The following is a 26277-nucleotide window of genomic DNA, read 5'->3' on the forward strand; positions in this document are numbered from 1 at the left end:
AGGTCACCGAATGTAGCATTTATAATCCCATTACCTAAATGTGTCCCCTCAGATCCACCTGTGCTTGTGTGAGAGGACAAATGTGTTTCTGTTTTACGGCTTTTTGGTCTCTCACAGACCGAGGCAGCGCTCGCTTGTCACAAATACATGATGTGAATGGGAGAGAAAAGAGGCAATTTGGATCCTCATTAAATTTTCAAAAGTCCTGATGGTCCTCTGAAAATTGAACCAACTGTTCCAACGCAACCTTAATTTTATGCTACAGTAAGTGCAAATTAGTTTCACAAAAATTATTTTTAATCACACTCTGCAGAGTTAATTTGCTGTGTGGTAATTTTCCATGCTCCTCTTAGTATCACACTCAGTCATGAACCATGATGACACGTGTGATCAGTGCTCAATCCAAACCGGCCTCTGGTTCATACTCGGTGTATCTCTTCCTCCCAATTTGCCATTACTACATCTCCTTCTCAGACACAATTCAAGAAATTCCTTCCAGCGACACTGAGGGCCAGAGAATAACCTTTTAGAATTAGTGCTTATTTTACTGGGTAGGAGTGATAAAAAAAACAAACCCATTATGAATATATGCTTAAGCCTAATTTTTGTCTTATTTGTATCTCTGAAATTTCTCAAGATTTGTTTCATATTCTACTAAAAATGCATCCAGCACATCATGTTTCTGCTCATTTACTGTCACAGTTGTTCTTTTTATTCTGAACAGTTTTACATCCATTCAAAATACATCACTGTTGATTCACACATTCACACTTACATGACTCACTGTAAATAAATCCATGTGCAATACATGCCGTCCACTTTGTGTAGCATTATGATATATAATACAGCATGAGGAGTTTTCTGCAGGTGTGAAAGCCCCATTAGTCTTTTGAAGGTAAAGTCAGTAGAAATGTTTGCTGCTGCTTATAAACAACATTCTGACTGGGCCCCTCCTCCTGGGTTTATCGCCACCAGAAACATGCACTCTCTGCAGGACACAGTGTGTATAGCTTAAATCTACAGTGCAAGCTAACGCACGTTAGCACAAGCTAACCTCTGGTGTTTTGCACCTGCCTTTCCAGCAGTAAGCAGGCCAACTCCACTTCCGTTAGTTAAATCCAACCCAGTTTATCCTCTTGGTATTTTGCCTCACTGTGATCATATTTTGTCTTTTGTGCACTTCCATCATATTCTCCGGTTTGAATCACATCCAATCGCTGAATTGTATCTACTCCTTAACTCACCTGCTTGCTGTCATTGACACTGTGAGACAACATTTGTATGTTTCACCACCTGTTAACACTCCATGTTGATTGAATTTGAGGTGTTATTTGAATAATAAAATCTTGACCTTTTTATAGTATGAAAATGTGTTTTTTAAAGATCAGTACTCTGACTGCAGAGGTCTGGAAAAAAAAAAGTCTTATTCGATTGCGAAATGAAAAGCAATCGCTTTAAAGTAAAACGGTCCTATAAATCCATGTCCATCCAAACTTTAGCTTAACATGTACATCTGAACCTCAAACTGTTGTTGTATTCTTTTCTCTGATTGGCTGAAACAGAAGGTTATACTTAATTTTCCCTGAAGGCAGTCTTAGCCCTCTGAGGAGCTCTTCTCAGTTCATGGATTACACAATATTCACATACTCACTGTAAGGAAAAGTAATTTGCAGCCTGTCATGAAGCACAGACGCAGGTGCCTGAGTGACCTATACAGAACGAACATTATAGAGCGGCTTTACAGTAAGTAATGAGTCTGGCCCAGAAGTTCAACTTTTGCTTTAAAAAAAAACAAACAAATACTGGTTACTGTAGCTTCCTGCACATATTGTGAAAGATTTTTGACATTTGTTCCTACAGAAGTTGACTGAAATTTCTTCATGTCTAACAACAACCTTGCAAAAGCACAGATAAATACATTTGAAATATTTAAATTAGTGTAAAATCTCTATTTTTCCTTTTGCTTGACAGATAACAGATGACCTAATGAACTTTTAGCAAATCAATTATACGGTAGTACCCTGAAGTCAAAGCTGTGTAAAATCATTATTACCTTTGCCATATCCTGACAGTAATCTTATACTTCAGTTCTTCTTTATACTGCTATAAAAAATAAAGTGAAAAAGAGATTGGAGAGTGTCAGAGGTTGAGCTCTTTTGATTGCCCTCTACCTGGATGAAAATTGCATTTGATCACTCTTAGCTGTTGCAGATGTGATGGAAATATAAAGTGTTAAATAAATGGCTGAACAGCAGCGGGAAAGCGCCAACATCATTGCTCCTTTTTTGTGTCATACTAAATCTTCAGTTTCGGGTGTAAAACTTGTTCTGAATAAACTCTGACTTGGAATTTGGAGCAACAGGAAAGGTTGCAGTACATGAGCTTGGTATCTGAGCCTGTCCGTCAAAACAGAAGGTCCAACAGAACAATAAAAAAGCCCCTCGGGAAATATGCCAGATCTCAAAGTTGGCCCCTATATGAGATTTTTGTCCTAGAAGCAGCACATATGTTCCCTGGGGCGGGATGAACGGCCCCGCCTGGGAGGATGGGGGAGCGAGAGGGAGAGAAAGAGAGAGTGTGGAAAAGGAGGAGGAAAAACGAGTGTCTCCATCTGTGTGTGGATCTGGGGGGCTTACAGAAGGTTACATCTCCCCCTGGAGAAGGAGGGAGGCTTGGGCAGATAGAATCAAAAGCAGACTTCATTTTCTCCCTTTGCTGTCCTTGTGCTCCAAGGCTGCCATGTTCCAGCTGGTATTAGCAAAAAAACAAAAAAAACAGAAGTGCGGCACGGAAACACATACGACACATGTATTTGCACTTTTTCTTTCTTTTTTTTTTTTTTTTTGTGCGTCTTTAACTTTGGCTCGATTGACTCCAATCTACAGATATTTCAATAATATATCCTGCATTTTCATATTTGCCCTCTTTGTTACTAGTGCATAGATGAAACCCGGTGACACTATTTAAAAGTTGCATGGTTATTTAACATGTTGACGTATATGTGATTTCTGTGGATCCGGGGAGTTGGCCATCTCCCTGGCAGACAGTGACCATCTGGCTGAGGGCTTTGGAGACGGAGCCTGTCTGTTCGGCACTATAACCCCTATCCTCGTGCCATCTCTCAGATGCCCCTGCCGCTCTCTCGGGTCTCCCTTCACACCGGAAGACGCACTCTGAAATGGATGAGAGATGACAGACGGGATGTCTGGCATGGACCGGACTAAAGAGAGCGCGCGAGAGGAAAGAAAAAAAAAATTGTCAGGCAGCCAAACCAAGCAGACACATATCATCATTCTATTGGGCAAGAATCCAAATCAATATCTTGTTACTGACAAAGGCAGTAGGTTTGATGTATGCTGTTGTTCTGTCCACAGGGTTGAACTCGCATCACTGGTCTTGAGGTGTGACCGTCCACACACACATTACTTGTGTGTGTGTGTGTGAAGCAGTAGCTCATGGTTAGGGAAGTGTGTTGGTTCACCAGCGGCGGCTCATCACATATTTTCATGTCCGACTCACTTTTGTTTTTGATAGATGAAAGACCTTTAAACTATAAATCAGAGCGTGCGGTGATTTCCTCAGTGTGTGAAGGTACACACATAGAGCACACGTACTGTACTCACACAATGCAGCAATATGAGAAGGCAATAAAGAGACTACAGGGGCGGCACTAAAATAATCTGAAACCCAATTTACGAGTGCATTGCACCAAGGGTAGAGGGCTATTTAGTAATAAAGTGAGGAAGGCAAAAATAACTTTATTAGTAAGTGTGTGTCAATGCTATGAAAGACCAGGCTAGATCATTAAACAAAGAGGTGATGTTTAGTTTTTTTCTTTGGGCCTGACGGATGATTTTTGTACACAATTGAAGAATTAAATATTAGTGTGACTTAAGTAAAGCACTGGGGAAAAGCTCAACTTTACAATCCTGGCTCTGTAAATATACAACAATGAAAACGACTTGTACAATGCACACCTGAATGATACTGGCTTCTTTCCAGCGTCCACGTCAATAAACATTTGGAACAGAGCTACACCATGACAGCAAAATCAGACTTCTCCTTCATGTCGCGGCTGACTTGCTATTTAAAATTGATGCTTTGGATAACACCGTAGTGTTTGATTGAGATGCTTTTAAGAGTCTTTCATGGGAAAGTCTTCGGCGTGCTGGAGTTTACATGAAATCTCACTTTTGAGTTGGAAAAAAACCCAAAACAGATTCAGACATATTCCCTGCAGTGACTGTAGCTGTGCTGAGAACAGCCAAACATTAAGTTTACTAACTGAACTATTGTACCGTGAAAGAGGAGCACTTCTTTCCCACTTCCTGACTGTGAGAAATTGACAAGATTTCAGGTCAGGTTAATGCAAATGTCCAACAGCAATGACAAACTTAAAATCGTTACAACATCATAATATAGGAATGTGTTCAGAACACCATGTCCAGTCATTTCACTCTCTGTCTCACTGCTTTCTCTACTCTATCATGTCCCACACAAATCTAATTTGCTGTAATCTTGATGTAAATTCGACTCTGAACATAAAGTACTGACATGCCCTCTGGCTTTTCTAAGATCCTACTCTCCGTCTCCTGCAGGACCTCCAACTCAAAAATAGACTTCTACTTTGTTAAATTAATGTTATTTTTCTCTACAGGCAACACGTCTACTTTATTATAGAGCTGTATTTCCAAAGGTCATGCAAGATGTCAACATACCGTTCCTCTCTGTCTCTCTCTCTCTCTCTCTCTCTCTCTCTAACACAAAACATCAATCTCACTCTCTTGTTTCTTGTTCCCGCACCTTCTCTTTTCCTTCTCGGGTGGTGTACGGGATCAGAAATGGCCCCGAGGGTCCACCTACAGGTTTTTCCCTTGGCAGTGATTAAGTGGAAGTATATGTCTTTCTGTTTGTCCACAGGTGGGCTTACACTTAAGCACTTAAGAAACCTTTGGCTTGAAAAGGATAGAAATAAAAGCCAGAGATGACTGCGCATGCTACTTAACTCAGACTCTTCACCTTTAGTCTTGTTGTTCCATATTTTACACGGAGCAGTTACAAAAAACAACGATTGAGTTAAGCTTTTTAGTAAATAAAGTACTACAAGAGTAATAGGAGCCACAGGCTGAGCGGTAGACGGAAGCAATGGGAGTGGATACTTGACGACTCAGGGAATAACAGGGATGTCATCGCCTTCCTTTCGAATCGCACATCTCATCTGAGGAGCATGTTGGAGGGGATTTTTTCGGCCCTGACTCTGACAGAGCTCATAAACCTCAGCCAGTGCCTAGCTTTCAATTTGGACCAAAAAGACATTTGCAGTGTCAGCCCGGGAAAGATATTAATACCTCATATGCACAAGCACGGGTGTTTTACAGAGTTGTGCGGCGTATTAACTGAACGTTAGCTGCCCCTTAACAGATAAAAGAGTGATATTGTAGTTCATTATACCTAACCTTATTTTTGTGAATGACTCTTGAGTTGAGCTTCAGGGTCTCAGTATTGTCCTTTTAAATGAAGCATTACTTTGTGTAATGAGGGTTTGTATTAGTGGGCGCTGTGATTTCCATCTAATGAATACACATGCATTGCTAATAGTTGTGAGTACTTCCTCGAGCAGCTGTAACTGAATAGCTTAAGTCATGCACACACACACAGAGGTGTGTGTATGAGTTGCATGCTGGAGTGAATATTTTCCTCCAGTGTGCGGTCTATCTACTGTATAGATCACCTATTACTCTGTGTGGGAGGAGAACAAGCAAACTGTACTGCACACTCTGCTGTCTAGAGACGCAAGTCTAAAAAAACTGAATCTTTATAACATAAATATAACCGTGGATGTCAGATCAGACCTGACAAAGATTTGTATTTATTTTTCACCATATAGACCCTTTTTCAGCCATTGAAGTTGAGATGCACGAGGAAACACATAAACTTAATGATAAAGAACTGCTCATATTTATCGGGAAACTTAATGTCCCCCCGCAACTATTAAAAGTGTGAAGTATGATTATTCCCCCTCAACAGATTGTGGGTGGTGTTGTATGAAAGTGATTTTCACCTTTAGGTGTCAGTCAGAACAAACAGACAGCTCACATTCAGCAAACTCTTCTTTAACAACAACATGTTTAAACCATGAACAGCTGTAACAATGCAGTGAAGGATGTGTGGGCTGAAATATGATACAGTTTCTCTTCACTTTTCCTTCTCCATAAATTATTTCTATTATTGTCCTTTTTTCTGCATTGTTGAACAGTCAACACACTTATTTTGATAACTGCTATATAAATAATATTCACTAATATCATAGTCATAACAAGCACAAACACAAAGTGCCCCAGAGGAAATACGATTTAAGCTACCATTTCTGATATAACCCCAGAAGAGATCCGGTTGCACATGTTCAGATATTGTTGGACATCTAATTATGCAGTATACAACGTCAAAGAACAGTCATGATCTCAAAAATCATAGTAAATCACACATTTCATTAAAATCAATTCGGTATTCTGCTTATTAATTAAAGAAAACAAAACAAAAACACACAAATTAGTGTGATATAGGGGAATGAGTCGAACATGGACTGCATATATTGTATCTCCAATTCATTGTGTGGAGCTGCAATGCAGTATAGATGCCCTGCCTCCTTATTCTATTGCAATTAATTATTAGTGGATCTGGGTCCTTTGGGCGAACAACACTATCAATACTGCATCTACTTGCTGCGATCAATGAACAAGTTATTTAGGGAATTGGCCACCCCCTCCTTGTCTGCTAACTCGCTGCTGCTAACACACTCTTACATTTAAGTTTCTTTTCATCACTGCTGCCACAAATAGCACTTGTAAAAGACATACATTGCCACCTACATCTAGTTCTTACTCTTTATAGCTTTTGGCCTTACTGCAGATGCCCCTTCTCCCCCTCCTTGTCTCCATCGCAATGAGCAGTCCATTAGCAAACGCCAATAAGCCCTGTGTAGCGTGACAGCATGTTCTCAAACAAATTAGAGGCCTAAAGACAACGGGAATATTATTATTTTCAATCCTCCATCATGTGTTCATTAATCTTCATTTGGACTTGATGAGTGTGGCAATCAAATGAAATGATATCCCTGTTTTAGCCTCTTGTGGATACACCCTCACACACATACACACATACTTCTATCTAATGCATTCCTGCCAGCGATTGCAATGCAACAAAATTTCCAAATGACTTTAGATTAATTTTGTCTGATTAGCGGCTAAATATATCACCAAGCTCCTTCAAAGTCATTAACAGCGACAACAAAGACAGCAGAAGCAAACACATCACAGAGCGAACGCGCCATCAAGCAAGAGCGAAGTCGAGACCTTTAAATATTGAAAAATAAACATCATGCAGAAGTCTTTGTTTGATTTTTCCAATCGTGCCAAATCCGGTGTTTCTCGCTGTGAGATCTGGGATCTTGGGTTGTAATTACAAGACATGTGATCAGGGACTGGTACCATCGCTTAAAATCACTGTAATTGGCCCTGATCCCCCCCCCCCCAATTACCGGCACATCTGCTGGTGCACACGTTATTCCTCCATCCTTTCCGACATCACTGCCTGAGTAAAGACAATCCACCAAAACCTTTTCTTACAATTTCAACTTTGGAATTATTCCACATTTTACTCGCTCTGATCCTCCCTGTGTCCAAGAATATTACCAATCTGCTGCTGTAATTCACTTTTCAAGAGGTAAATTCGACATCCCGCTGTTTTACATCTGCAGGCAAATTTCCAAGCACTTTTTTGTTACATAAATGTGACAAAAAAAAGGGTAATAGCCACCCTTCTCCAAGACAGTCTTCTCTGCATTCCTGGTTATTAAAAGCATTTTGTCAGTTTGGGGATATAGAACCAAACAGCCTGGTTTGAAGGGAAAGTGCAACGTTACTTTTACAACCTTTACATTTCAAATTTGAAATACATTTAAGAAAAATAAGTGCAAGTTATAAATTACTTAAGAGCTTCATAACGACCCCTTACTTTACAGAACAATTTAAATAAAACTGCTTTTGCTCGTGAAAAAAATACTGGACATTACATGATGGCAAAAGTGGAACCTCCATCATGTGCCAAATTGAGTGTTAAATAACAGTTAGAATGTTACCAATGGCATTATTAGAGGAGATATAAAGTAAATTAAACGAGACACTCTGAATATAAATTTAATGACTAATGAATTACATTTTCAATTGTAGTTTTGTAAGGCTGTTTGCACAGTCGACCATTGAGAGATTAAAGTGGCGCACTTAATAAGTCACTATTTTGATTTAGGAAATGGATATAAAGTTACATGCCTTTGTTAGACTATACTTTAACATTGACTAAGAAAATGTGCAACCAGCAAAGCCATGTTGATGCTAAACTGCAAGGACGACTAAGGCTGGCGATGCTAGCATTAGCACTACTGTTAGCTTCATTTGGCAAACCAAGTTGATATTCATGCAAACACTGACTGTCTGTGTGTGAAATAAATTATGCTTAATGTTCTTGTTTCTTAACTGAAAACATTTTGACTCTTCTGACTTTAAGTTTATGTTTAATGGAAAGGGATGTTTGTCACCAAGAACATCCCCAGTTTGGACCGCAGTGGTACATCAAGTGATTGTTACTACCATCACAAAAGCCATGCTGATGTGGCTAAAATGGACCATGATCCAGCCCGTACAGTAACATTTTATACTTCGTACACATCATCATAAATATTGTAAATGTGGTATTTTGTCTACCCATGTAAACCCCCCCCCACCAGGTTTGTCCTCTAATCTGTTGCTTCGTTGTCAAAGCTCGAAGGTCATGAATAGGCCTTTGTTGGTTGTTAAAGCTTCTTTGTCTTTCCAGTGGGGAAACATCAAACAGTACTTTCTCATGGGTGGCAAGCTGTATGCCTGCTCCTGACCCCGAGCATCACCCACCTTGTAGACTTAGTCCCAGTCTTCACTCCTCTGTTGTATTTTTCAGAATATGCTATGAGAGATTTATGACAGAATTACCCTGTAAATCACTATTATCTCCTCTGAAACTGGCCTGCTGCCAAGCTGTTGATTTAAATAGTGTGAAAGTACAGGGTATTATGCAGGACATCTGTCTTTTATGATGTTCTCACCTTGACTCTTGGCTGGACGCAAGCGTCGTCTCTGCTGAGTCATTGTTGACAAACTTATGCGCGGTGGAGAGAGACGATCATGAGGAAACTTTAAGGTGGCGCTCATGTTAGCCCGGGGCAGCAAAAATCACGTGTGACCTAATTCTCAGCTGTCCTAGATATAAACACTTGGCTTCCAGTAGATTACTGTCCTCCTCAGCTCATGATCAAAGACGGGCTGAAACAAACAACAGCAACACAAGAGAGATGAAGACATTGGGGGGTAAGAAAGAAAGACATGAGAGGAAGACAGACATGTAAGAATGAGAAGAGACATGTGCAGAGGCAGATAATATTTAACATAGAAGCCGACCTTTAAAAACAACCATTTTGACACCATGAATAGTGGCTTTTGTTTTCCAAGCAGCAGCCAGGGTGGGAATCTGACCTGTTGCTCCTTTACGGCACTCTCTAACCACCAGAATTTCTGACTCTATCCACTGTCCTATCGCTTTGCACCTTTGGGGACTTTTTAGCTGTTGGACCACAATTTTCAATATCTCGTTCTGCTCTTTCTTTCAGAAAAAAAATATTGAAAGAGACCAAGGTACACTTTCAAACTCATAATCAGTTTTCAATATTGGCACCAAGCTACTTAACATAGTGCACCATTGTTACAGGTTTTAAGCTAAACTCTTGTCTCAGCGGAGGAAGAAAATTTGACTTCCTCAAGACATAGGATTTAAAATTATCTTGCACCATAAATGCCCAACATGTTAATGTTGCTTCTATAACAAGCTTCCCATCTAAACTTTAAAGATGGTAACACCTGGAGACAATGTTTGACATTCTGTCTCCTAACTGATCTTGTTCAGTACATGTCTGAGTATTTTCGTCTGGCAACAATACTCAGACAGAACTATGCGTCCGTCTCATATGTAATGGAATTATTGATTACATTAAACACATCTTCTTTCCACCACTGTTTATTGTATATTTTAATCATGTGTCTTATCACCATTGTGATCAAATCAAGCGGCCGTGTTGAAAAATGAAGCCAAAGGGGAAGTGCAAAATCCTGCAGTTTGTGGAGTGTCCGCTTGAGGCTGGCTGCAGAAGCACCAGATGTTGCACACAAACCCCTTTTAAAAAGCCTGACTTTACAGCTAAAATTAACATGTTTACAGCTTGGTTTGAAAAAATAACAAAAATAGATCTGATTACATCATGCTGCACACACTGTAACAGGGAGTTTTTAGAACTCCTCCGCTTTGATTTTCTGAAGGAAAAGCATGATTCACAATAGGACGTATAGCTGACCAGATTAACAGACGTTCGCTTTTGTCAGGGGAATTAAAACCCGTCTGAGCTCCAGCTCTTAGCCTGTCGTTAGGTTGACAGAAATTCAGGGTGAGACAGCATTTTCAGCATAGTGACAGCCCTCGATGGGACTCCTAAGCCCCCTGCAGCAACAGATGGGTGATGTTACTCAGCCTTCAACAATTAATCTTTACAGTCTATGGGTCAAGTGAAGCAGTAGCAGTAATAAGGTGATGTTTCTAACAAAGGGCAGGAACAAGTAGATCTTAAAGTTAGACAGATAAAACTTTATGCCCAGAAGGCAACTCGGTTCCATGTCATTGTTTCAAAACTCTTTTCATCAGCAAGTATGTCAAACTGTTGTGTTTGTGTTATTGCCTACTGTAAGAGTTAGTACCTGTGTGTACAGCATCTGACAGTGAATAGAGAACACCTGGCTAACACTGCACTGGTGGGCCCATTAGCCCATTCATATTCGCTCTGTGTCACAACCTATGTGGCTGCAGGGTTAAACAGGGCTGACATGCAGAGCAGCTTTCACGTCCTGGCCCTGTCTCTCCGTTTCTTAAGCTCCATCACTCAGGCTCATCCAGAGGCAATATTAATCATCACAACCCCCCTCCCTTCACAAACTGCAGTAATGAGAATAAAACACACTCCAAAGCCTGTGCGGCAAAGCAGAATCTATCAATAACCGCTGATCAATGATTAAATAATTATCATCAAATGGTCCTCAAGAGCTTTACATTGAAAATGAATGTGCTTTTGGTACCCCATCTGAAAAATCAGTAAATGGAATTTTACAAAATGTCTATACATTTTATATGACTGAAGTGGCGTTATGTAACACTATATTCATCATTTCCAATTAAGGTATCCCAAGATATTCTTGATAATAGAAATCAATTTCAGTGGAAACCATTGGATATCCATTCATTAAAAACATATTCATTTGTGAAAAATAATCACTGCTGTAAAGCCTCAACCTCCAGAGGTGAAATATGAAGCGAAAAAAAAACCTGCAGTTCCTCATCTATCCACGAGAGGCTGACTGCAAAACTAACATACACACCCATTTAAAAATTTCTTCTTTCACAACAGAAAAAAAAACATGTTGACAGCCTTCCTTGTTAAAAAATGAATGAGGTCTGAATAGCTAATGTCTTAACATTAAGCTAATGTCACTGTACAAGGATTTTATTTTCTTTACAAGCTATACATTTTTCATGATATTAAGGCTAAAGGTTATTCATGATGAGGGACATGACTGATCCTACTAACAGGCATGTGTTTTGCCCCAGCTCCAGCTATTTGCCTGTTACGAGGTTACCAGAGGGCCAGTTTGAGATGTGCATTTCCAATATGGCGACTGCCATCAATGGGCTTTTTAAAAATACACTTCAGAAACCACCGGGTGATGTCACAGAGAGTGGGTCCATGTCAGACACAATTAAAACACTGACAGAGACTGTTGGTTGACTGCATTGAGCTTTGGTTTGTCCATGGGAATCAGTGAGGTGTTGGTCACATTACATTAATAGAATCTGTGTTTAACACAAATCCAACATTTTCATGGTTTGTTCTAAAATGGGAAATCTATCAGTAAAAAACGGATTTATGTTTTTAGAGATTTTGTGGAAGTCTTATGCACCCTCTACAAAGCAGCTGCTCAGCTTGAAATAATCCAAGAAAGAACATGACTGGCTGAAGGTTCCAAGTTTAACAGCATTAGAAAGCAAAAGGAATAGGCTTAGAAATACATTAATCAGGTACACCTTCATCTGTGGGGGTTTGAACAAGGATTTCAAAAGCAGGACTTTTACGTAGTATTTTTTTTTATAACTTGTTTTATATCCTCTTTTGCCTCACTGAGGATTCTGAATGCTCTCACACCACTGTCATGAAGCATCAAACATGCAGACATACCTGAAGCACAAATGTCAAGTCATCAGCCCAGAACATGCAATCATAATAACAGGTTCTCTCCCCTGACTGCAGCTCTCAGCCCTTCAGCGAGATCACAGGTCAGCCCTATCCAGAGAGCTTTATCTTTGCTGCTCGTCAGCTTTGAGGTAAACACACAAGACCTGTCTCCTCAGCCAAGGCAATAGAAATAATAAAAAAAAAAAAGATGTAAGATCCTCTGAAGAAAATTAAACAGATGCAACATGATCGAAAAACATGGCTTTAGAAATCAATTTGTCTGCCATGGACGGCTCAGAGGCTGACTTTCCCACGTCAAGTTTTTAGCAATCCTTTTTGAACAAAGGACATTCCTATAGTGCGTCTGCCACAAAAGAATCAAATAAATCAGATTGTGTGCGTTCCCAGATGAAACAGAGGAGTATTTCTGCCTGGTGTCATCATACTCATTATGAGACACCCATTTATAGATCTGAGAAGGGGCTCTCACATCCTCAGAATAGCCATGAGGTCAAATTGAGACGAGTTTCGCTTTAAACAGTCAGAAGTGTGCCAGGGACACGTCTGAAATATGCAGCTCTTCACACAGTACGTTCTGTCCTCTTTGTCACAAACTGACATTTGTGTCTGAGTGACGGACTTCTTTAATTTAACATCATAAAGTGCCTGGTTTTATCGGTGGAAGGTAAATGGGAGGTGCTGAGATTATTGTTTCTGTAACAAATGTGATAAAAACCAGATGTGCATTGTGTTGAGCTACGAATAAAGTGCTTTATTGTATACCTGCAAAGGTTATTAAATCGGTGCAGCAGTCAATACACAGTTATTACTTTGACATTCAAGTCTTTTATCAAGCATACACATAAAATAACCTCCTAGTTTTTCAAATGTTAACTCTTGTTAACGTTTTCAAGTTTTCATGCTTAAAAGCAGTTTAATCAATAACGGAGAAAAGAAAAAGCAGTTTGATCCTCGTATTTGTTATTATTGTTATTATTTGTTAATTAGTTTTTGTTTTTTTTGGTAAAGGAAAGTAAGCATGAAGTCTGAAGGACCTGTCCTTTTTCTCATTGGCTCTGCCCTCATCACTCATGAGTTTCTCAGTTTAAACCGGGCTGGATGCAGTGGTGCAAGGCGTACTCAGATTTTGTTTGAATATTTCACTGTATTTTAGTGAGAGGCCCAGGCTTTGAGTAAAAGTCCTGTAGGTGAACACGTCAGTGAAATGGGCCTACAGTATAGATGTGTCCTCTTCTGATGACACATTAGTCAATGTTACATGGCTTTACCTGGATTTAAATAAAATAAACCATGATGGGGCAAGATGCACTTAAAGGAGTGAAAAGCAGTTTTTCTTCACAGTCATGTTGTTTAGTTGGATTTTCTTCTGCTTGATAAAAACAGTGTATAATGTTTCCCTCGTTGTTCCTTGACCAATAATCTCTTTGGTGAACCTGCGAGTGACGAGAGCCTGACAGATTAATTGGCCAGCCGATAATTTCGACCACTATTAGCGTGTGCCAATATTACCCGATTTTATTCACCAGTCAAATAGATAAATATAATATTTGCCACCAGCGGAGGGCGCTATATTGATTACGAGTAACACCTTCGCTTTATGCTGCGCTCTAATACAACAGCAGAACGTGATCCAATCTTGCAAAGTTCTCATATCGTCTCCTTCAGGGTAGCAGGAAACCACATCAACAACTATGCATCTTATGTTTTAAAAAACTTTACAGAGGTTTATCATGGACATCCAACATTGTACCTTTGTATGTATGTATTTGGACTCAGCATAATAAATCTCCTTTAAATATGAAAACTAAGTATAAATGATTTGTTTGGAGGCGAAAAGACGAAACTGTTTGAAACTTTACCGAAGCGTTTTGATTTTATTAGCTGGTCCTCTTCTAAACTTTTAATGCAGACACACATTGGATTAAAAAAGTATCCTATTTCCTTGTGAGCTGCAGCAAAAATGAATTATCCTTATGCGCAGTACAAAAATCTTTAAATTATTGTAGCTGTGGAATAAATGTCCTTTATTATTTGCTTATGTCCACTGGCTTGTTGTGTAAAACCATGAAAGCTTCAGCATGAAACTTTATTTTGGTTGCTGTTCAGTGAAACCACTAAAAGGTGTTTGAGGTCTCAGTAGTCTGTAGCCGTGTGCAGAATCTCATTTGTGAGTTTAAATCAGATGAGTGATCAAATATTGATTGCCGCTGAGTGAACATTGTTGAAACCACAAAGACTGCAAACTTAATAGTAAAGCAGAGCATGAAAAAGATTGCCTGCTGAAACAATGTGTGCATAAAGAATCCTCTCCCTCGGCTGAAGCGTCTGGATCTGTGCCATGAGAATAATAAGAGCCCACACTGAAACACTGTGGAGCACCACAGTAACAATACATGTTTGAAATAACTATCAGAGGGGCTATTCACGAAACCTCTTCTTAATCACCCACCTGCCTTCTTCCATTCTCGGCATCCCTTTCTCTCGTACCTCGCGCTCAATAGTCCTCCACAGAGAGCAGGAGTCTCATTCATCACTGCCAGTCTGCCGTGGATATTAGTGACCCTGCAACACCGTGGAGGAGTGTATTATCTCACCGCTGCTTGTCTCCTTACTTCATCACAGACCTGCTCATGTAATGGAGTCATTTCCAAAAAGGCTGAGCGGCTGATTAGAGCTTTTTGTTGCTGGTGTGTGTGTGTATGCGCGTGCATGCGTGCGATTGATTCCCACTGACCTTTTCGCCGAGGTTTCTGTACTCTGACTCTGCTTTAGCCACTGTGTGTGATTCTGCCTCTTTCAGTCACTAAGCTTCTGTTTACGCTCACTTGATTACTTTCAAACAAAAACAAAAAAAATCTTTTTACTTCAGTATATCTGATTAAGAGTATTTCTTTACGACAGAAGGTTGTAGAGAAGGATGAAGGTTTGGCAACAGGTATGTAATAAATTTTCTCAAATAAATCACATACCCTACAGGATTTTTTGGAGCCTTTTCTGTATTTGCTGAAACCTTAAATTTCCCCTCATCATTAAAAAAGAAAAAATCTAATCGAATTGTAATGCTTTGTTATTTTGAACATTCACTTTGAACATCTGGAACTAAAAGTATTTCTTGGGATATCACTTCATGTTAATTTCCTCATCGTGATAGAAAATAAAATGAATACAAATAGAATGAACTTCACAATAAGCTAATTTCATGCTGCGCATGCTGCTTTTAATGCTATCAGTGTGTTTTAAAGTAGAGTCAACATGTTATTCATGAGATCATTTTAAATGCTATGCTGTATAACAGAAGGATCGCGTTCTCCCTGTACAAATACTGCTTAAAGGCAGGGGTGGTCATTTTGACACGAGCATGATTTTGAAAGTAGCATTCCCTCAGTGCTCATCCTACACCTGACCCCTCCCCTTTGTGCTCTCTCTTAAGCCACGCCCCTCAATCACATGAGTGAGCGCCGTTGCTCCAGAAGCGAACCTCAGCTTATCGCTTGCATTGTGTAGAAACTACGCTGTCCTATGTCTCATTCAGCGATAAGTAAAAGCTCAATTTTATCATAACAAGTTAATAAGCAACGACCATCGAAAAAACGTATAGTATAAACTCCGTCAACGATTGCATGCGTAGAGCGTGGGCTAGCACACGCAGGAGGTAGAGAACGAGCAGGGAAACGGAGGCATGATGGGTTCATCACATTGGTACCTCGTGGCAGACATTGGTCAAAGATTTTACATGCTTACAGCTGCTACAGATGACTGTTTTTTGCACATCAGTTATTATCAACTAGCACAGACATTAGACACCGTCACCGCCTCACCACTGTTAGTCCTCTGGTACTATTCCAATATTGGCTCAGCGGCTAAAAGACTGCACAACACCAAAAGGACTCCATGTGTTTTACCTTAGGTGCCAGGCCTTACAGGGTTGTAAATATGTTTTCCTGAACCTTGCTGTGTGTAAGAGACTCTTATTTGTAACAGACTCTCTGATTGTTAGACGTAACACAAGGCTGCAGAAAATAGCTAAGAGGACCGCTAACAGTCTCAACTTGCTACTATGGGTAAATAATCAAAGGCAAGCATGGAACATTGGATTTATTTAATTTAAAGGAGTGAAAGGAAGCTCTCCAAAGACTAATTATTGGAAACTTCTCCCGTGCATTAAAGAATGTATGCATGGGATAAATAAACGTGTTACATTTAAAAGCTACAAGCAGCATGTTTGAAAATCGCAGTTCGCTTCAATACAAGTCCCGCATCTGATAAGGCTAAATGCCAATCAAAGTTTAGGCCCAGGCCGGCTCTCCGGACACACCCCTGGTCTTGGCTGACAGTCACAGTGTTTTTCTCTTGCAGAATTGTCACTTTTACTCTTAATCCTTGTTTAAGTTACTTGATATATTTTTTTTTTCTTTTCTCTTTTGACAGGTCTTAAACAGAGGAATTTAACCCGAGTCTTTTATTCCATTATTTAAGTGTACTTTTACGAAAGTAAAGCATCTGAATAACTGCCAACACTAGAACTGAACCACCCAGGCCAACAAAAAAGTGTCACTTTTCAAGAGAATTAAAAGTATAATTCCAGCTTTGATGGCCAAAGAATGCATTACATAATACCCTGTGCAGGCACTCAAAGAGAGCACGGTTGTGAAGCAGTCCATTCTGTGAGTATCATCCTGGTTGGTGCTTTATGGAAAAGATTGCAGGTGTTAAAGGGTTTATTGAGCATATGGCAACTCTCTGAAGACTTTCTTTGAAATCCCTCCTCTCCGTTTTCCTGCAGCAAACTGAAGTCCTGCCTCTTTTATATTCTCAATGCAGAGCTGCGTGTGTCTCCCCACCCCCGTGCCCTCGGTGTATGGGTGGCATTATAGTCTCAGCGGGGCGATCAGTAGGGGTCAGAGCCAGCGTTTAACCCACTGTAGCCCCAGCAGCCTCCCTGATTCGTGGACACCTGTTCGTCTTTCACACAGGGAGGCAGCTGCTGACTCTGACGTGAGCACAGTGATATGGTGCAAAGGTAGAGCTGTTTCTGTAAAAGAAGAGAGGATTCACATCTCTGACTGGCTGGAAATCCTGGCACAGAAATAAGAAAAGACTTTATCTGATACTGTTACGGTCAATCAGGCCTCAAGGAAGGATTCTGAGTGTTTTCTCCCTACACCAACAATAACACATATTCTCGATGGGAAAAATCCAGATACTATTTTAGTTTCAACAACAGGGATTTCTCCTCGGAGAAATGAAGAAATTGTTAATTGTTTTTTTTTTTTTTGGGGGGGGGGGGGAAGTTGATTCTGTCTTTTGTTTGTTTAAAACTGAAACTGATTGGGGAAAAGAACAAATCCAAAATGTATGTACGAGGTCCCAATCTCCTGCCAGAAAGACAGACTGAGAAAAAAAGAGAATCTGAAGAGCCAAGAGGGAGGGGGTTCAGAGGATTTAGGTCATAGATTGCCAAGAGGGATCGTATTGTGTGTGAGTGTGTGTCAAGGACTGTGAATGTGTGGGTTTGCATGGGTTTCATTCTGTGTGTGTGTGTGTGTGTGTGTGTGTGTGTGTGTTGTCACATGTACTTATATCAGTTACACAACAGATTTCCTGATTATAGCCAATTATGTTTTTAATATTGTCTTTCATCTGAAAAGCCTCTCTCTGTGCAGCAAAGAACAATTTAGTCTCATTTTAAATGTAAACAAATATGACTGAATTTCGAACACAGATCCGCTTTGACTAGACTTAGAATCTGGACAACTTTTGTATGAGTTGTTGTGAAACATGATACAGACACAGCAGCACATAATACATCAAGCAGATGATGGAGAGCCCACCCGATGTTCAAACTTTGGTCCAACTCACTCAAAAGTTTCGGGAAGGATTCATAGTGCTGAATGTGCTGGGCCCAATGTGCAATATGAGTTATTGTGGGTTGGAATATGCTTCCATAAAGTATGATATCGTACAGTATATTATCATGGGCTACGTACCGTACAGCACTGTATTGTATCGTGTCATACCGTGCTGTATTGTAATTTAATGTACGCTGTGTATCGTATCCTTTTCAGATGTCACATTTGATTTGTTCTGCAGTCAATACCATAGCTGTAAAAATCTTCTATCTTGTCCTTTGGGATTTTTGTGTCTCCCAACTATTGGAAGAATTGCCATGAAATTTAGATTGCACATGACTGTCATTCCCTGGCTACATTTCAATAACTTTCAAGATTTAACTTTAAGTGAACCTCCTTAAAGTCTGCCTCAAGATTTTCAAATGTCAGCTAACCCATGTTTTTTTTTCTTCAAGTTACTGAGAATGCAACATAAGCACTGCCATTTGCTGTTATTTGTCATTTGAAAAGTGTTCTTTGTGATGTTTGACATTTCTACATTTAACGATTGCAAGCGTGTTGAATCATACGAGGCGTTTCTAAACTGCCTGCGGGGGGAAAATGGACGCGAGAGAACGTGCTTGATGAAAATCTCTTGTTCTGTCTTCTTTTCTCTTTCTTTGTGTCTTGGAGGATATTCATCTGTGGATTTCTCATTTTAGAGCGCATCATTGACTACCTTTCCCCGACTTTGACATTCCCCATCTACTGACTGCTCCTGGTGTTTCGGTTCACTTGCACATCTGTGTAAAACGACTTTGATTGGCGGATTAGCATCATGTGACGCTCGCTACCATAAAGCTGCACCTTTGTATTCACCATTCCAGTTCACAAGTTAACTCAGCTTCATTTGTTCAGGCGGGCCAAGAATATATAAACATAAAAAGAATTTAGGGATCCTTTTTGTTGTAGAAAGGAACGTCGTTTTGTGTACTTCGGTAATAAAATGCTGATTCTGTATATTTATTGGTTATTGTTGGGGGAACTGATACTTGTTTTTTCTGTCATGACATTCCCTTTAAGGCAGACAAACAGAGACGCGCGCACACAAGCCTGCTCATCCTCTCTCCATGGCTTCCTCTGCAGGGTCACAGTACGCTGGGTCAGCCAAGAACCACTGCGTCTGGAGCACTGATCTGTAGCTGTTAAGGGCCTTGCACAAAGGCCTGCTGCTGGCACTGATGTTCGGCTCTGTGGGTGAAATGCCAGCCTGTCTCTAAGCGCTGGCCTGCTTCCAGCGAACAGTTTCCCATGAGGTCGAGGGTGATTGGACCGCTGACCTCGGCGGTGATGATCGGCCTTTAACTGCACAGATAATGGTGCATCATCTATTTGCAGATAATGTGCTATGCAGATCAAAAGAAGCTCAACTCTGTCGCCTTTTGGCTGGAGCTGTGAGTTTTCATGGCGTGTTAAATGTTTGGTAACAGTGGATTGTGTTAGCAGGTCATGAGTTTCGGGGATAACCCGGTGACTCGAGCGTCTGTCTGTCATTCAATCCAGTGGTTCATTCTGCTCTGTTTATTCAGCCTAAGGGTCAAGGAGGGTGATGACCCACTACTCTAGACTGTCATCACATGACCCCGCAGTGACACAGCTGGGGGAGTTGCCCTGTGGACTCAGCATATCTGCACTCATCTAACGTCAATCATATCATCTAGGAGGGAACCCGCGGTCAGAGGTGATGCTTAAATGTTTTTCTCTCTGCCGCTCGCTGTCAGCCATGTTTCTGTACGGCTGTAAATATTGTTTTGACATCAGAAAAAGAACATCCTTGTGGTTTGGTTGTCGAGTTGAATCAAGGACTCTGCCGCATCCCTCAGACTTTTCCAGGGAAAGACAGATCCATCTCTGATTATAGCTTGTGAAAGGCACGACGGCGGAGCACATTCACCCCTCGAGGACTGTTCTTGAGTAATCAGATTTTTGGAGAGATTTTGGAATGACGAGCATCTGATTTTCCTTTGCTGTAAAAAGATAATGTCAGAGACCATTTATGTGCACTTTTTTTTCTTCCATTCCTTGAAGCAAATTTAATGTCAGGAATGTGAGAAATGAAAGATCCAGATAGTGAAAAATGCAAACTTAGGGATTTTTTTGGTCATTCGAAGGATGTTCATCTGTGGAATATCCTCATTTGAACTCGTCTTCCTCCCCCGTAATGTGTCAGAATGGCTGGAATCCGTGGATTATTTGCATTTAATTGTTTAATTGCGTTATACTGATGGCAGGGGAGATTGAGAACCTGTCTTCACACTTTCCCAGCATTACCCTGATTTTTTTATTTTTTATTATTCTGTTATGAGCGGGCTGGGCTTCATTAGCACGGAGTGAAGCTGGAGAGACTTTTGCAGCTGGCGTGGAAGCACAGTTTAATAGACTGGAATCGAATTGTGAGATGGAAAATTAGGTGAAAACTGTGAGAAAGAAGCGGAGGAGCACGTTCTAGAGTCTTTATTGAAGATTATGTGCGTTTAGAGGAAGAAGAAGAATGCATATTCAACCGTTTTTACACGATTTACCCTCTGCATGCACAAAAGTCGTTAAAACATCACATTTGTATTGTAACTACACACGTTTCTCCATCCGTCTCAGATCATTTACATCGTATGGGGTCTTTGTCGTCTTCTATAATTTCTATTTTAGCCTTGGGAGTCCCTGCCACAGCATTGTCTTTTCAGTGTAATGCACACAACCGTCATGGCTGTGTATCAACATCTGTGTGCAGCGCGATAGTTTAGGCTAATATTTTAATTGGTTCCTGAGAACAGAGGGCAAGCCAAATTGCTTTAGTGTCCCAGAGGCTTTCTCTCTTAATGAGATATTCTCCCCTCTCAGGATCAGAGGGGTCCTGACCCGTGTGTCGTCACCGGGATATTATTGTAGCACGTTCCCCTCTCTGTGATGGAGAACACCGTGAGGTTAATGAAAGCAGGAGCCAAGGAAGACGACTGTACAAGCAAAGGGGAGGCTACTTTTAGGCTGTGTCAGATGCAAAGAAACAAAGCAGAATGACATTTTGTACAAACCCGGTCCCAAGAGCCTTCCTGATTTGAAATAAATAATATATTGGTTTATTTTTCTATTTAAATTGTTTTTCCATCCATATTTTTGCCGAACCTGTATTAGTTTTATTTTCTTCAGAAATCAAAAGATTTTCGGAAACGTCTGATATAATTTTGCCTCTTTGTCACAATACGACATAATACAATACGATAAGATAGGCTTCGACACAACAGGTCATACGATTCCTCACGATACGACATGAAATGTCAAGACACAACACAATACTATAAACAACACAATATGTCAGGATACAACATGAATAATTCTGATACAACTCGATAGGATACGACATAGCGACATGACGGGCTATCACGACACAATACAATAAAAACAAATTACGTTAGGATACAATATTACACCATACGATACAGTGCAACACGAAACTACAGGACACGACTTTAGGATACGTTACGAATAATTACAATTTGACACGATAGGAAACGTCACGATACAGCGATATAATGGGATGGGACACGACACAATACGACACTATAAATTACGATAGGATACAATACGACACGAAATATGACATGATACAAAACTGGAGGAAACAATATGATGTTGTGATATGATGATATTCTTCTTATTGCATTCAGTCTTCTTCATTGAGTCCAGCTGACCTGCATCAGTCGTTACTTGATAATTGGGGAGCTTCAATTTAGAATCCATCTGTCCCATAGAAATGCCCATTGGGTCGCTTTTCTTGTGAATAGAGTATTGAGATTCTCCAAAAGCTGGCATCACAAAAACTTTTGTATTTTTAATTAGATTTTTAAAACCACTGCAGGGTCCTCTTCTGAAGTTCACACCACTGCAAAGTCCACCATCGCCTTTGATCCGTTGATAACAGCAGAACAGAGAAAATGATGCGAGATGGAGAAAAGAACCCGATGTCCTTAACCTGTGGCCAGCTGTGACAAAAGCTTTTTAAACAGGAATGGAAAAACGAGGAAAGATTAGAATCTGTGTGGGCTATCGGAGTTAACTCTTTTTTTTTTTTTTTTTTTGGTTTCCTCCTTACTGTGACAAGCGAGAGGAAAGAGAAAGCACTGAAAAGAAAAGACAGAAAGATGACCATCCTCTTCGCCCTCAAGCCATTTCTTATTCCAGTGATAAAACCAAGATGTCAGAGATACAGGGAGCAGTCTTTCTGATAACAATATACGACACCTACCTCCTTCTTACCAGCTAACCACAGATATCACAGATACGTAACGCTGAGATTCGGTCCTGCCTCAGGTCCCACAGCAGCACCTCTCCCCTCTCTATAAGCAGTTAAATTGATCTGATACACCTTGTTTAACCCCCTCAAGGCTCTGTTAGATTAAGAATCAACCGGCAATCTTCACCCACAATCCATTCAAACTTAAATCCTGGCGATAACCTTATGTCATGGGGAAAAAAGAAAAACACCCTGCTGCTATTTACAGCAACAATTGAGTTAACAACATATAATTTAACGTTTCATGTTGGGAAACCTCCAGAGACGCCCTCCAGGTTTGAATTTGTTGTTGCCTGATTTGGATTTGATGTCTTCACACTGCTAAATGAAGATGCATTTTTAAGAGTACACTTCTTTCACATTGGTATGCAGTGAATGAAAGTGAATACTATGCCCACCTGAAAACAACATTCAGTGTAACGGAGACTTGTTCTACCACATATCAGCATGGCTGTGATTCAGGTGGTTGCAAAGAAAAATGAGTGCACTGTTAGTAGTTTGCTACAGATCATTTTCAGACACGACGTGGAGGGAGCTCACCAAGTTGAGTGCAACACAATGTCGTGCTAGCCGCTTGTGCGTTCTGCAGGGAATTTAAAATTGTTCTCTTTTCAATGAACTTCGGCTCAGCGCTCCGACACTTTGGCGTGTACGATAGGAGGGAAGATCATATCACGATAAATCGTTTCCCGCTCTCCTGAGCTCTATAATGTTATTTTAAGGACAAACTCGGACATCGACAAAAAAACTCGTTTAGAAATGAATGTCCAACAGTTTGGGTGTGCAAGGTGTCAGAAATGTGTGTTGAGCTTGTGAAGCGGTCGTCATAGAGCCTCAGCTCCTGGACGAACCTCAACTCTTCGGTCTAAATCCTGTCGTGAGGATTTCATGAACCCAAACCGCTGTCTTCTTTGCTGCTTGTCTCCTCCTCCCCCTCCTCCTCCTCTTCCTCAGCACAAGAAAGGTCAGGGCTTTCTACAGAATAGTGGACAGATACATTGTGCATCCATGAAGCTATTTTCCCGGACTATTCGTTGTTGTCACCTAGCAACCTGCGCTAATGATTTGCGTGTGCTCGCTCCTGTATACCCTACTCTGCGCTCTTTCAGCGAATTTGGACGAAAACATTTAACTTTGCAAATTGCAGAAGCGCTTTTCTTATTTGATGATACAAAATTTAAACACAGCTGACTTGTTATTTAGAAGCAGGATTACTGTGTAGAAGAGATGTCTGAAGGGCCTTTGAACTTTTTTTTAAACAAAAGAGTGGTACTAGATCAAAATGAAAGCAAAGCCATTGAACCCAAATGAATGAATTACCTTCTTGTGTTCTCCCATTCACTAAATGATGTCTTCCTGAAGTCCTTAAAATGGCTACAAATAATTTGCTCAATAAAAAAAGGAATTACAGTGATAATGACCTGGGAATTAAACCTTTCTGCTTCAGCAGCACGCCTGATGTAGCTTTTGTGCTGCAGTATTTTTTCTTCTCTGCGGCGGTGAGCGCTCACTAACAGAGCCTGAGCAGGGGCAGGTAGCTGCTTTGACTGACAGGCTGATTTGCCGCGTTCTCCATTGCTGTTCCTCTCCAGCAAGCCGAGGAAATTAGATCTACAGTTGCCGTGCTAATGTCAATCAAATGGCTCTGTTGCTGCTATTATACTGCAGCGGCTGCTTTTGTGTGTGTGACGTGACTGTTTGCATGTGTTTATTTGCTGGCATATGTCAGTGAATTAGGTGTGTTGGGTTTTTTTTTCTCTCCTGTGTCGGAGTGCAGTGACCTGCAAAAGCAAAGTTGTAGAAGACATGCTTCTCCATAATGCAGTTGGAAGAAGAGGGTTTGGCTCGCTGTACCGCTAATCTAATACAGCTCATTCATGCTGAGTGTATATGGGAGGTTGAAACTTGTAGGAGAGAAGAAGTCAGTGCTGCTGCTGACTCTGAGAATTGCTGTCTTGGTAATTTAGGAGAAACAGAGCAGAATGGGGAGCAGATTAGGAACATTTGTCCTGAGATGAACTACTTACTACTCATAGAATCTAAATACTTTTTGCCTCATTGGCTACATACTGTGTATTCTCTTGAATTGAAACATGTTAAGCAAACATACCTTAAACACACAGCAGACACTGGAATATGTTTAGTTGTCTATTCAGAAAAAAGACTTCAGTGATATTTTCTCAGTTTGATTAGGATCCAAGAGGCGTAAAGATTCACTGATCCATGTAACTGGCCTTATCATTAATGATCCAGAGAATCAGTAAAAACGTTTCTACAACGCTTCCTATGCTACATCCTGTGTTTAGTAACTTTACTCTTACGAGGCTGTGTTTGAATTTTTACTTCTTGTGAGACGATCTCAGGGGGCTTTCCAGGGAGCACAAGTTAGTTCACAATTTTTTAAACTTTTTTTTTATTTTAACTTTTACGGTTTTTTTTAACTTAAGAAACAGCAGTGATCGACGTTTTTAATTTTTTTCTTACTCTTACCTTAGGGTACATTTGATGTGTTCTGCCCTCTAAAGCAATTTAGTTTTTACAACAAACGACTTTAACCTGCTCGATTTATCCATACAGACACAATGACTCTCTCTGGCGTTTTGAAAAGTTACACTCGATATTCTGTTATTTACTGTAAAGGAGTTCAACACAGAATTAGCAGCAAGCAGCTGTACATCAAACATTTTTTAAAAAGAAGCAATGAGAAGCTTCACTTTGTCACAGAACTGTGAGGGGAGAGAGAGAGGGAAAGAGAGCCCCTCTCTCTCAGCCTCTCGCAGGAATTTTATGAATAAATGAAAAATATCATGTAAACAGGTTGGAAATCTACTTGGGCAGCCCGTCCAGTTATTGTGTATGTGTGGGAAAACAATAACATAGATTTAAAAAAATTGACATATTGTATGTTTAAGTAAGAAAACGTACTTAGCTGTCTTACATTTCTACTCATTACAAGCAATTCAAACCTTAATCTTCCTTGTGATATCTTGGAAAAAGTAATTTATCTCGACTTTTCCGGTGACTGTGATTTATATTAAGTGTAATGACTTATTTTTAACTAGCAATTAGACAACTCCACTTAGTTAGAAGACTTGTTTCAGTGTTCATTCACTCTGAGAAAGTCCCTTTTTGTGTGAAATGCATGTATCAATAGCCTGTGAGTATTTGCCAGTGTGGCTTTGCCAGGTAGATTGGTCCCTCAGCCTCTCCATAGATAGATACAGTCCGTACAGTGTTCAGCACACTGAGAAACACTCGGCGATGCAACACAGAGCTCTGACCCAGATCCCAGACGAAGAAGCTTTTTCATCTTCTCTCTCTCTTTTTTAGAACAAAGGCTCATCTAGCTCTCAGATATGTGCCTCCATTCCACTCATTTGTGCATCCAGTTTTAGCATATTGCCCAATTAGGAAAAAGTACAATGCAGAACAAAAAAAAAAAGACATGCTTGTTGGGATCCTACATGAGTGTGTCTTTAGAAACAGCTGTGGTTGACATGAGCTTCCTCATCACTCTTTAATCAAACTGCACTACTCTGCAACTTTTTTCCTCTGCGTTGCTCCAGCAAGGTTCAAATTTCATCGTCTATTTTTTTAATCATTTCTGATCATATCGACCTCGTCACACTCACTCGACGTCGCCCTCCCAAGATTCTTCTCATTTCATGGAAAATTAAATTAACATAAAATCAATTAATGCATTAATTAGTCTTCTTTAATTA

The 26277-nt window shown here is 40.3% G+C and overlaps 1 protein-coding gene across 5 annotated transcripts in view; it reads left to right on the forward strand.

The window, feature by feature from the left end:
- Positions 1-26277, forward strand: part of il1rapl1a (interleukin 1 receptor accessory protein-like 1a) — a 286407-nt gene that overhangs the window by 19747 nt on the left and 240383 nt on the right. The gene's annotated exons all lie outside the window — the stretch shown is intronic.

This window comes from Symphodus melops (assembly GCF_947650265.1).
Source record: "Symphodus melops genome assembly, chromosome: 12".
Taxonomy (NCBI): Eukaryota; Metazoa; Chordata; class Actinopteri; order Labriformes; family Labridae; genus Symphodus; species Symphodus melops.